Source organism: Medicago sativa, chromosome 8, assembly GCF_051527215.1.
Source record: "Medicago sativa cultivar Bolivia chromosome 8, Bolivia_mono, whole genome shotgun sequence".
Classification (NCBI taxonomy): Eukaryota; Viridiplantae; Streptophyta; class Magnoliopsida; order Fabales; family Fabaceae; genus Medicago; species Medicago sativa.
This window is the reverse complement of record NC_140756.1, coordinates 23687504-23701484: the sequence shown is the minus strand read 5'-3', so window position 1 is coordinate 23701484 and position 13981 is coordinate 23687504.

The following is a 13981-nucleotide window of genomic DNA, read 5'->3' as shown; positions in this document are numbered from 1 at the left end:
TGTTAGATTTTATAGGAACTATTACATGCTTCGATTCGATAAGGCTAGGCCACTTTATGACCTTTTTAGTGAAAGAAAAAGGGTCAAAAACGAGTAAAATCCGTAAATTAACAAGGAAATTCACTTAACCCCCATTTTGGCCGTTTTTCAAAATTCTAAAATAAACCATGGATGTCGTAGATATGCTTGTTAGATTTCCTAGGAACTATTACATGCTTCGATTCGATAAGGCTAGGCCACTTTATGACCTTTTTAGTGAAAGAAAAAGGGTCAAAAACGAGTAAAATCCGTAAATTAACAAGGAAATTCACTTAACCCCCATTTTGGCCATTTTTAAAAATTCTAAAATAAACCATGGATGTCGTAGATATGCTTGTTAGATTTCCTAGGAACTATTACATGCTTCGATTCGATAAGGCTAGGCCACTTTATGACCTTTTTAGTGAAAGAAAAAGGGTCAAAAACGAGTAAAATCCGTAAATTAACAAGGAAATTCACTTAACCCTCATTTTGTCCATTTTCGAAAATGATAAAATCAACCTTGGAATTCGAATATATGCTTGTTAGATTTCATAGGAACTATTACATGCTTCGATTCGATAAGGCTAGGCCACTTTATGACCTTTTTAGTGAAAGAAAAAAGGTCAAAAATGAGTAAAATCCGTATATTAACAAGGAAATTCAATTAACCCCCATTTTGGCCTTTTTAAAAAATTCTAAAATAAACCATGGATGTCGTAGATATGCTTGTTAGGTTTCCTTGGAACTATTACATGCTTCGATTCGATAAGGCTAGGCCACTTTATGACCTTTTTAGTGAAAGAAAAAGGTCAAAAACGAGTAAAATCCATAAATTAACAAGGAAATTCACTTAACCCCCATTTTGGCCTTTTTAAAAAAAATTTAAAATAAACCATGGATGTCGTAGATATGCTTGTTAGATTTCCTAGGAACTATTACATGCTTCGATTCGATAAGGCTAGGCCACTTTATGACCTTTTTAGTGAAATAAAAAGGTCAAAAACGAGTAAAATCCATAAATTAACAAGGAAATTCACTTAACCCCCATTTTGGCCTTTTTAAAAAATTCTGAAATAAACCATGGATGTCGTAGATATGCTTGTTAGATTTCCTAGGAACTATTACATGCTTCGATTCGATAAGGCTAGGCCACTTTATGACCTTTTTAGTGAAAGAAAAAGGTCAAAAACGAGTAAAATCCATAAATTAACAAGGAAATTCACTTAACCCCCATTTTGGCCTTTTTAAAAAATTCTAAAATAAACCATGGATGTCGTAGATATGCTTGTTAGATTTCCTAGGAACTATTACATGCTTCGATTCGATAAGGCTAGGCCACTTTATGACCTTTTTAGTGAAAGAAAAAGGGTCAAAAACGAGTAAAATCCGTAAATTAACAAGGAAATTCACTTAACCCTCATTTTGTCCATTTTAGAAAATGATAAAATCAACCTTGGAATTCGAATATATGCTTGTTAGACTTTATAGGAACTATTACATGCTTCGATTCGATAAGGCTAGGCCACTTTATGACCTTTTTAGTGAAAGAAAAAGGTCAAAAACGAGTAAAATCCATAAATTAACAAGGAAATTCACTTAACCCCCATTTTGGCCTTTTTAAAAAATTCTAAAATAAACCATGGATGTCGTAGATATGCTTGTTAGGTTTCCTAGGAACTATTACATGCTTCGATTCGATAAGGCTAGGCCACTTTATGACCTTTTTAGTGAAAGAAAAAGGGTCAAAAATGAGTAAAATCCGTAAATTAACAAGGAAATTCACTTAACCCTCATTTTGTCCATTTTTGAAAATGATAAAATCAACCTTGGAATTCGAATATATGCTTGTTAGATTTCATAGGAACTATTACATGCTTCGATTCGATAAGGCTAGGCCACTTTAAGACCTTTTTAGTGAAAGAAAAAGGGTCAAAAACGAGTAAAATCCGTAAATTAACAAGGAAATTCACTTAACCCCCATTTTGGCCGTTTTTCAAAATTCTAAAATAAACCATGGATGTCGTAGATATGCTTGTTAGATTTCCTAGGAACTATTACATGCTTCGATTCGATAAGGCTAGGCCACTTTATGACCTTTTTAGTGAAAGAAAAAGGGTCAAAAACGAGTAAAATCCGTAAATTAACAAGGAAATTCACTTAACCCCCATTTTGGCCATTTTTAAAAATTCTAAAATAAACCATGGATGTCGTAGATATGCTTGTTAGATTTCCTAGGAACTATTAAATGCTTCGACTCGATAAGGCTAGACCACTTTATGACCTTTTTAGTGAAAGAAAAAGGGTCAAAAACGAGTAAAATCCGTAAATTAACAAAGAAATTCACTTAACCCTCATTTTGTCCATTTTTGAAAATGATAAAATCAACCTTGGAATTCGAATATATGCTTGTTAGATTTCATAGGAACTATTACATGCTTCGATTCGATAAGGCTAGGCCACTTTATGACCTTTTTAGTGAAATAAAAAGGTCAAAAACGAGTAAAATCCATAAATTAACAAGGAAATTCACATAACCCCCATTTTGGCCTTTTTAAAAAATTCTGAAATAAACCATGGATGTCGTAGATATGCTTGTTAGATTTTCTAGGAACTATTACATGCTTCGATTCGATAAGGGTAGGCCACTTTATGACCTTTTTAGTGAAAGAAAAAGGTCAAAAACGAGTAAAATCCATAAATTAACAAGGAAATTCACTTAACCCCAATTTTGGCCTTTTTAAAAAATTATAAAATAAACCATGGATGTCGTAGATATGCTTGTTAGATTTCCTAGGAACTATTACATGCTTCGATTCGATAAGGCTAGGCTACTTTATGACCTTTTTAGTGAAAGAAAAAGGGTCAAAAACGAGTAAAATCCGTAAATTAACAAGGAAATTCACTTAACCCTTATTTTGTCCATTTTCGAAAATGATAAAATCAACCTTGGAATTCGAATATATGCTTGTTAGATTTCATAGGAACTATTACATGCTTCGATTCGATAAGGCTAGGCCACTTTATGACCTTTTTAGTGAAAGAAAAAAGGTCAAAAATGAGTAAAATCCGTATATTAACAAGGAAATTCAATTAACCCCCATTTTGGCCTTTTTAAAAAATTCTGAAATAAACCATGGATGTCGTAGATATGCTTGTTAGATTTCCTAGGAACTATTACATGCTTCGATTCGATAAGGCTAGGCCACTTTATGACCTTTTTAGTGAAAGAAAAAGGTCAAAAACGAGTAAAATCCATAAATTAACAAGGAAATTCACTTAACCCCCATTTTGGCCTTTTTAAAAAATTCTAAAATAAACCATGGATGTCGTAGATATGCTTGTTAGATTTCCTAGGAACTATTACATGCTTCGATTCGATAAGGCTAGGCCACTTTATGACCTTTTTAGTGAAAGAAAAAGGGTCAAAAACGAGTAAAATCCGTAAATTAACAAGGAAATTCACTTAACCCTCATTTTGTCCATTTTCGAAAATGATAAAATCAACCTTGGAATTCGAATATATGCTTGTTAGATTTTATAGGAACTATTACATGCTTCGATTCGATAAGGCTAGGCCACTTTATGACCTTTTTAGTGAAAGAAAAAGGGTCAAAAACGAGTAAAATCCGTAAATTAACAAGGAAATTCACTTAACCCCCATTTTGGCCGTTTTTCAAAATTCTAAAATAAACCATGGATGTCGTAGATATGCTTGTTAGATTTCCTAGGAACTATTACATGCTTCGATTCGATAAGGCTAGGCCACTTTATGACCTTTTTAGTGAAAGAAAAAGGGTCAAAAACGAGTAAAATCCGTAAATTAACAAGGAAATTCACTTAACCCCCATTTTGGCCATTTTTAAAAATTCTAAAATAAACCATGGATGTCGTAGATATGCTTGTTAGATTTCCTAGGAACTATTAAATGCTTCGACTCGATAAGGCTAGACCACTTTATGACCTTTTTAGTGAAAGAAAAAGGGTCAAAAACGAGTAAAATCCGTAAATTAACAAGGAAATTCACTTAACCCTCATTTTGTCCATTTTTGAAAATGATAAAATCAACCTTGGAATTCGAATATATGCTTGTTAGATTTCATAGGAACTATTACATGCTTCGATTCGATAAGGCTAGGCCACTTTATGACCTTTTTAGTGAAATAAAAAGGTCAAAAACGAGTAAAATCCATAAATTAACAAGGAAATTCACATAACCCCCATTTTGGCCTTTTTAAAAAATTCTGAAATAAACCATGGATGTCGTAGATATGCTTGTTAGATTTTCTAGGAACTATTACATGCTTCGATTCGATAAGGCTAGGCCACTTTATGACCTTTTTAGTGAAAGAAAAAGGGTCAAAAACGAGTAAAATCCGTAAATTAACAAGGAAATTCACTTAACCCTTATTTTGTCCATTTTCGAAAATGATAAAATCAACCTTGGAATTCGAATATATGCTTGTTAGATTTCATAGGAACTATTACATGCTTCGATTCGATAAGGCTAGGCCACTTTATGACCTTTTTAGTGAAAGAAAAAAGGTCAAAAATGAGTAAAATCCGTATATTAACAAGGAAATTCAATTAACCCCCATTTTGGCCTTTTTAAAAAATTCTGAAATAAACCATGGATGTCGTAGATATGCTTGTTAGATTTCCTAGGAACTATTACATGCTTCGATTCGATAAGGCTAGGCCACTTTATGACCTTTTTAGTGAAAGAAAAAGGTCAAAAACGAGTAAAATCCATAAATTAACAAGGAAATTCACTTAACCCCCATTTTGGCCTTTTTAAAAAATTCTAAAATAAACCATGGATGTCGTAGATATGCTTGTTAGATTTCCTAGGAACTATTACATGCTTCGATTCGATAAGGCTAGGCCACTTTATGACCTTTTTAGTGAAAGAAAAAGGGTCAAAAACGAGTAAAATCCGTAAATTAACAAGGAAATTCACTTAACCCTCATTTTGTCCATTTTCGAAAATGATAAAATCAACCTTGGAATTCGAATATATGCTTGTTAGATTTTATAGGAACTATTACATGCTTCGATTCGATAAGGCTAGGCCACTTTATGACCTTTTTAGTGAAAGAAAAAGGGTCAAAAACGAGTAAAATCCGTAAATTAACAAGGAAATTCACTTAACCCCCATTTTGGCCGTTTTTCAAAATTCTAAAATAAACCATGGATGTCGTAGATATGCTTGTTAGATTTCCTAGGAACTATTACATGCTTCGATTCGATAAGGCTAGGCCACTTTATGACCTTTTTAGTGAAAGAAAAAGGGTCAAAAACGAGTAAAATCCGTAAATTAACAAGGAAATTCACTTAACCCCCATTTTGGCCATTTTTAAAAATTCTAAAATAAACCATGGATGTCGTAGATATGCTTGTTAGATTTCCTAGGAACTATTAAATGCTTCGACTCGATAAGGCTAGGCCACTTTATGACCTTTTTAGTGAAAGAAAAAGGGTCAAAAACGAGTAAAATCCGTAAATTAACAAGGAAATTCACTTAACCCTCATTTTGTCCATTTTTGAAAATGATAAAATCAACCTTGGAATTCGAATATATGCTTGTTAGATTTCATAGGAACTATTACATGCTTCGATTCGATAAGGCTAGGCCACTTTATGACCTTTTTAGTGAAATAAAAAGGTCAAAAACGAGTAAAATCCATAAATTAACAAGGAAATTCACATAACCCCCATTTTGGCCTTTTTAAAAAATTCTGAAATAAACCATGGATGTCGTAGATATGCTTGTTAGATTTTCTAGGAACTATTACATGCTTCGATTCGATAAGGCTAGGCCACTTTATGACCTTTTTAGTGAAAGAAAAAGGTCAAAAACGAGTAAAATCCATAAATTAACAAGGAAATTCACTTAACCCCAATTTTGGCCTTTTTAAAAAATTCTAAAATAAACCATGGATGTCGTAGATATGCTTGTTAGATTTCCTAGGAACTATTACATGCTTCGATTCGATAAGGCTAGGCTACTTTATGACCTTTTTAGTGAAAGAAAAAGGGTCAAAAACGAGTAAAATCCGTAAATTAACAAGGAAATTCACTTAACCCTTATTTTGTCCATTTTCGAAAATGATAAAATCAACCTTGGAATTCGAATATATGCTTGTTAGATTTCATAGGAACTATTACATGCTTCGATTCGATAAGGCTAGGCCACTTTATGACCTTTTTAGTGAAAGAAAAAAGGTCAAAAATGAGTAAAATCCGTATATTAACAAGGAAATTCAATTAACCCCCATTTTGGCCTTTTTAAAAAATTCTGAAATAAACCATGGATGTCGTAGATATGCTTGTTAGATTTCCTAGGAACTATTACATGCTTCGATTCGATAAGGCTAGGCCACTTTATGACCTTTTTAGTGAAAGAAAAAGGTCAAAAACGAGTAAAATCCATAAATTAACAAGGAAATTCACTTAACCCCTATTTTGGCCTTTTTAAAAAATTCTAAAATAAACCATGGATGTCGTAGATATGCTTGTTAGATTTCCTAGGAACTATTACATGCTTCGATTCGATAAGGCTAGGCCACTTTATGACCTTTTTAGTGAAAGAAAAAGGGTCAAAAACGAGTAAAATCCGTAAATTAACAAGGAAATTCACTTAACCCTCATTTTGTCCATTTTCGAAAATGATAAAATCAACCTTGGAATTCGAATATATGCTTGTTAGATTTTATAGGAACTATTACATGCTTCGATTCGATAAGGCTAGGCCACTTTATGACCTTTTTAGTGAAAGAAAAAGGTCAAAAACGAGTAAAATCCATAAATTAACAAGGAAATTCACTTAACCCCCATTTTGGCCTTTTTAAAAAATTCTAAAATAAACCATGGATGTCGTAGATATGCTTGTTAGGTTTCCTAGGAACTATTACATGCTTCGATTCGATAAGGCTAGGCCACTTTATGACCTTTTTAGTGAAAGAAAAAGGGTCAAAAACGAGTAAAATCCGTAAATTAACAAGGAAATTCACTTAACCCTTATTTTGTCCATTTTCGAAAATGATAAAATCAACCTTGGAATTCGAATATATGCTTGTTAGATTTCATAGGAACTATTACATGCTTCGATTCGATAAGGCTAGGCCACTTTATGACCTTTTTAGTGAAAGAAAAAAGGTCAAAAATGAGTAAAATCCGTATATTAACAAGGAAATTCAATTAACCCCCATTTTGGCCTTTTTAAAAAATTCTGAAATAAACCATGGATGTCGTAGATATGCTTGTTAGATTTCCTAGGAACTATTACATGCTTCGATTCGATAAGGCTAGGCCACTTTATGACCTTTTTAGTGAAAGAAAAAGGTCAAAAACGAGTAAAATCCATAAATTAACAAGGAAATTCACTTAACCCCCATTTTGGCCTTTTTAAAAAATTCTAAAATAAACCATGGATGTCGTAGATATGCTTGTTAGATTTCCTAGGAACTATTACATGCTTCGATTCGATAAGGCTAGGCCACTTTATGACCTTTTTAGTGAAAGAAAAAGGGTCAAAAACGAGTAAAATCCGTAAATTAACAAGGAAATTCACTTAACCCTTATTTTGTCCATTTTCGAAAATGATAAAATCAACCTTGGAATTCGAATATATGCTTGTTAGATTTCATAGGAACTATTACATGCTTCGATTCGATAAGGCTAGGCCACTTTATGACCTTTTTAGTGAAAGAAAAAAGGTCAAAAATGAGTAAAATCCGTATATTAACAAGGAAATTCAATTAACCCCCATTTTGGCCTTTTTAAAAAATTCTGAAATAAACCATGGATGTCGTAGATATGCTTGTTAGATTTCCTAGGAACTATTACATGCTTCGATTCGATAAGGCTAGGCCACTTTATGACCTTTTTAGTGAAAGAAAAAGGTCAAAAACGAGTAAAATCCATAAATTAACAAGGAAATTCACTTAACCCCTATTTTGGCCTTTTTAAAAAATTCTAAAATAAACCATGGATGTCGTAGATATGCTTGTTAGATTTCCTAGGAACTATTACATGCTTCGATTCGATAAGGCTAGGCCACTTTATGACCTTTTTAGTGAAAGAAAAAGGGTCAAAAACGAGTAAAATCCGTAAATTAACAAGGAAATTCACTTAACCCTCATTTTGTCCATTTTCGAAAATGATAAAATCAACCTTGGAATTCGAATATATGCTTGTTAGATTTTATAGGAACTATTACATGCTTCGATTCGATAAGGCTAGGCCACTTTATGACCTTTTTAGTGAAAGAAAAAGGTCAAAAACGAGTAAAATCCATAAATTAACAAGGAAATTCACTTAACCCCCATTTTGGCCTTTTTAAAAAATTCTAAAATAAACCATGGATGTCGTAGATATGCTTGTTAGGTTTCCTAGGAACTATTACATGCTTCGATTCGATAAGGCTAGGCCACTTTATGACCTTTTTAGTGAAAGAAAAAGGGTCAAAAACGAGTAAAATCCGTAAATTAACAAGGAAATTCACTTAACCCTTATTTTGTCCATTTTCGAAAATGATAAAATCAACCTTGGAATTCGAATATATGCTTGTTAGATTTCATAGGAACTATTACATGCTTCGATTCGATAAGGCTAGGCCACTTTATGACCTTTTTAGTGAAAGAAAAAAGGTCAAAAATGAGTAAAATCCGTATATTAACAAGGAAATTCAATTAACCCCCATTTTGGCCTTTTTAAAAAATTCTGAAATAAACCATGGATGTCGTAGATATGCTTGTTAGATTTCCTAGGAACTATTACATGCTTCGATTCGATAAGGCTAGGCCACTTTATGACCTTTTTAGTGAAAGAAAAAGGTCAAAAACGAGTAAAATCCATAAATTAACAAGGAAATTCACTTAACCCCCATTTTGGCCTTTTTAAAAAATTCTAAAATAAACCATGGATGTCGTAGATATGCTTGTTAGATTTCCTAGGAACTATTACATGCTTCGATTCGATAAGGCTAGGCCACTTTATGACCTTTTTAGTGAAAGAAAAAGGGTCAAAAACGAGTAAAATCCGTAAATTAACAAGGAAATTCACTTAACCCTCATTTTGTCCATTTTCGAAAATGATAAAATCAACCTTGGAATTCGAATATATGCTTGTTAGATTTTATAGGAACTATTACATGCTTCGATTCGATAAGGCTAGGCCACTTTATGACCTTTTTAGTGAAAGAAAAAGGGTCAAAAACGAGTAAAATCCGTAAATTAACAAGGAAATTCACTTAACCCCCATTTTGGCCGTTTTTCAAAATTCTAAAATAAACCATGGATGTCGTAGATATGCTTGTTAGATTTCCTAGGAACTATTACATGCTTCGATTCGATAAGGCTAGGCCACTTTATGACCTTTTTAGTGAAAGAAAAAGGGTCAAAAACGAGTAAAATCCGTAAATTAACAAGGAAATTCACTTAACCCCCATTTTGGCCATTTTTAAAAATTCTAAAATAAACCATGGATGTCGTAGATATGCTTGTTAGATTTCCTAGGAACTATTAAATGCTTCGACTCGATAAGGCTAGACCACTTTATGACCTTTTTAGTGAAAGAAAAAGGGTCAAAAACGAGTAAAATCCGTAAATTAACAAGGAAATTCACTTAACCCTCATTTTGTCCATTTTTGAAAATGATAAAATCAACCTTGGAATTCGAATATATGCTTGTTAGATTTCATAGGAACTATTACATGCTTCGATTCGATAAGGCTAGGCCACTTTATGACCTTTTTAGTGAAATAAAAAGGTCAAAAACGAGTAAAATCCATAAATTAACAAGGAAATTCACATAACCCCCATTTTGGCCTTTTTAAAAAATTCTGAAATAAACCATGGATGTCGTAGATATGCTTGTTAGATTTTCTAGGAACTATTACATGCTTCGATTCGATAAGGCTAGGCCACTTTATGACCTTTTTAGTGAAATAAAAAGGTCAAAAACGAGTAAAATCCATAAATTAACAAGGAAATTCACATAACCCCCATTTCGGCCTTTTTAAAAAATTCTGAAATAAACCATGGATGTCGTAGATATGCTTGTTAGATTTTCTAGGAACTATTACATGCTTCGATTCGATAAGGCTAGGCCACTTTATGACCTTTTTAGTGAAAGAAAAAGGTCAAAAACGAGTAAAATCCATAAATTAACAAGGAAATTCACTTAACCCCAATTTTGGCCTTTTTAAAAAATTCTAAAATAAACCATGGATGTCGTAGATATGCTTGTTAGATTTCCTAGGAACTATTACATGCTTCGATTCGATAAGGCTAGGCTACTTTATGACCTTTTTAGTGAAAGAAAAAGGGTCAAAAACGAGTAAAATCCGTAAATTAACAAGGAAATTCACTTAACCCTTATTTTGTCCATTTTCGAAAATGATAAAATCAACCTTGGAATTCGAATATATGCTTGTTAGATTTCATAGGAACTATTACATGCTTCGATTCGATAAGGCTAGGCCACTTTATGACCTTTTTAGTGAAAGAAAAAAGGTCAAAAATGAGTAAAATCCGTATATTAACAAGGAAATTCAATTAACCCCCATTTTGGCCTTTTTAAAAAATTCTGAAATAAACCATGGATGTCGTAGATATGCTTGTTAGATTTCCTAGGAACTATTACATGCTTCGATTCGATAAGGCTAGGCCACTTTATGACCTTTTTAGTGAAAGAAAAAGGTCAAAAACGAGTAAAATCCATAAATTAACAAGGAAATTCACTTAACCCCCATTTTGGCCTTTTTAAAAAATTCTAAAATAAACCATGGATGTCGTAGATATGCTTGTTAGATTTCCTAGGAACTATTACATGCTTCGATTCGATAAGGCTAGGCCACTTTATGACCTTTTTAGTGAAAGAAAAAGGGTCAAAAACGAGTAAAATCCGTAAATTAACAAGGAAATTCACTTAACCCTCATTTTGTCCATTTTCGAAAATGATAAAATCAACCTTGGAATTCGAATATATGCTTGTTAGATTTTATAGGAACTATTACATGCTTCGATTCGATAAGGCTAGGCCACTTTATGACCTTTTTAGTGAAAGAAAAAGGTCAAAAACGAGTAAAATCCATAAATTAACAAGGAAATTCACTTAACCCCCATTTTGGCCTTTTTAAAAAATTCTAAAATAAACCATGGATGTCGTAGATATGCTTGTTAGGTTTCCTAGGAACTATTACATGCTTCGATTCGATAAGGCTAGGCCACTTTATGACCTTTTTAGTGAAAGAAAAAGGGTCAAAAACGAGTAAAATCCGTAAATTAACAAGGAAATTCACTTAACCCTCATTTTGTCCATTTTCGAAAATGATAAAATCAACCTTGGAATTCGAATATATGCTTGTTAGATTTCATAGGAACTATTACATGCTTCGATTCGATAAGGCTAGGCCACTTTATGACCTTTTTAGTGAAAGAAAAAGGGTCAAAAACGAGTAAAATCCGTAAATTAACAAGGAAATTCACTTAACCCCCATTTTGGCCGTTTTTCAAAATTCTAAAATAAACCATGGATGTCGTAGATATGCTTGTTAGATTTCCTAGGAACTATTACATGCTTCGATTCGATAAGGCTAGGCCACTTTATGACCTTTTTAGTGAAAGAAAAAGGGTCAAAAACGAGTAAAATCCGTAAATTAACAAGGAAATTCACTTAACCCCCATTTTGGCCATTTTTAAAAATTCTAAAATAAACCATGGATGTCGTAGATATGCTTGTTAGATTTCCTAGGAACTATTAAATGCTTCGACTCGATAAGGCTAGGCCACTTTATGACCTTTTTAGTGAAAGAAAAAGGGTCAAAAACGAGTAAAATCCGTAAATTAACAAGGAAATTCACTTAACCCTCATTTTGTCCATTTTTGAAAATGATAAAATCAACCTTGGAATTCGAATATATGCTTGTTAGATTTCATAGGAACTATTACATGCTTCGATTCGATAAGGCTAGGCCACTTTATGACCTTTTTAGTGAAATAAAAAGGTCAAAAACGAGTAAAATCCATAAATTAACAAGGAAATTCACTTAACCCCCATTTTGGCCTTTTTAAAAAATTCTGAAATAAACCATGTATGTCGTAGATATGCTTGTTAGATTTCCTAGGAACTATTACATGCTTCGATTCGATAAGGCTAGGCCACTTTATGACCTTTTTAGTGAAAGAAAAAGGTCAAAAACGAGTAAAATCCATAAATTAACAAGGAAATTCACTTAACCCCCATTTTGGCCTTTTTAAAAAATTCTAAAATAAACCATGGATGTCGTAGATATGCTTGTTAGATTTCCTAGGAACTATTACATGCTTCGATTCGATAAGGCTAGGCCACTTTATGACCTTTTTAGTGAAAGAAAAAGGGTCAAAAACGAGTAAAATCCGTAAATTAACAAGGAAATTCACTTAACCCTCATTTTGTCCATTTTCGAAAATGATAAAATCAACCTTGGAATTCGAATATATGCTTGTTAGATTTCATAGGAACTATTACATGCTTCGATTCGATAAGGCTAGGCCACTTTATGACCTTTTTAGTGAAAGAAAAAAGGTCAAAAATGAGTAAAATCCGTATATTAACAAGGAAATTCAATTAACCCCCATTTTGGCCTTTTTAAAAAATTCTAAAATAAACCATGGATGTCGTAGATATGCTTGTTAGGTTTCCTAGGAACTATTACATGCTTCGATTCGATAAGGCTAGGCCACTTTATGACCTTTTTAGTGAAAGAAAAAGGTCAAAAACGAGTAAAATCCATAAATTAACAAGGAAATTCACTTAACCCCCATTTTGGCCTTTTTAAAAAAAAATTAAAATAAACCATGGATGTCGTAGATATGCTTGTTAGATTTCCTAGGAACTATTACATGCTTCGATTCGATAAGGCTAGGCCACTTTATGACCTTTTTAGTGAAAGAAAAAGGGTCAAAAACGAGTAAAATCCGTAAATTAACAAGGAAATTCACTTAACCCTCATTTTGTCCATTTTCGAAAATGATAAAATCAACCTTGGAATTCGAATATATGCTTGTTAGATTTCATAGGAACTATTACATGCTTCGATTCGATAAGGCTAGGCCACTTTATGACCTTTTTAGTGAAATAAAAAGGTCAAAAACGAGTAAAATCCATAAATTAACAAGGAAATTCACTTAACCCCCATTTTGGCCTTTTTAAAAAATTCTGAAATAAACCATGGATGTCGTAGATATGCTTGTTAGATTTTCTAGGAACTATTACATGCTTCGATTCGATAAGGCTAGGCCACTTTATGACCTTTTTAGTGAAAGAAAAAGGTCAAAAACGAGTAAAATCCATAAATTAACAAGGAAATTCACTTAACCCCCATTTTGGCCTTTTTAAAAAATTCTAAAATAAACCATGGATGTCGTAGATATGCTTGTTAGATTTCCTAGGAACTATTACATGCTTCGATTCGATAAGGCTAGGCTACTTTATGACCTTTTTAGTGAAAGAAAAAGGGTCAAAAACGAGTAAAATCCGTAAATTAACAAGGAAATTCACTTAACCCTCATTTTGTCCATTTTCGAAAATGATAAAATCAACCTTGGAATTCGAATATATGCTTGTTAGATTTCATAGGAACTATTACATGCTTCGATTCGATAAGGCTAGGCCACTTTATGACCTTTTTAGTGAAAGAAAAAAGGTCAAAAATGAGTAAAATCCGTATATTAACAAGGAAATTCAATTAACCCCCATTTTGGCCTTTTTAAAAAATTCTGAAATAAACCATGGATGTCGTAGATATGCTTGTTAGATTTCCTAGGAACTATTACATGCTTCGATTCGATAAGGCTAGGCCACTTTATGACCTTTTTAGTGAAAGAAAAAGGTCAAAAATGAGTAAAATCCATAAATTAACAAGGAAATTCACTTAACCCCCATTTTGGCCTTTTTAAAAAATTCTAAAATAAACCAT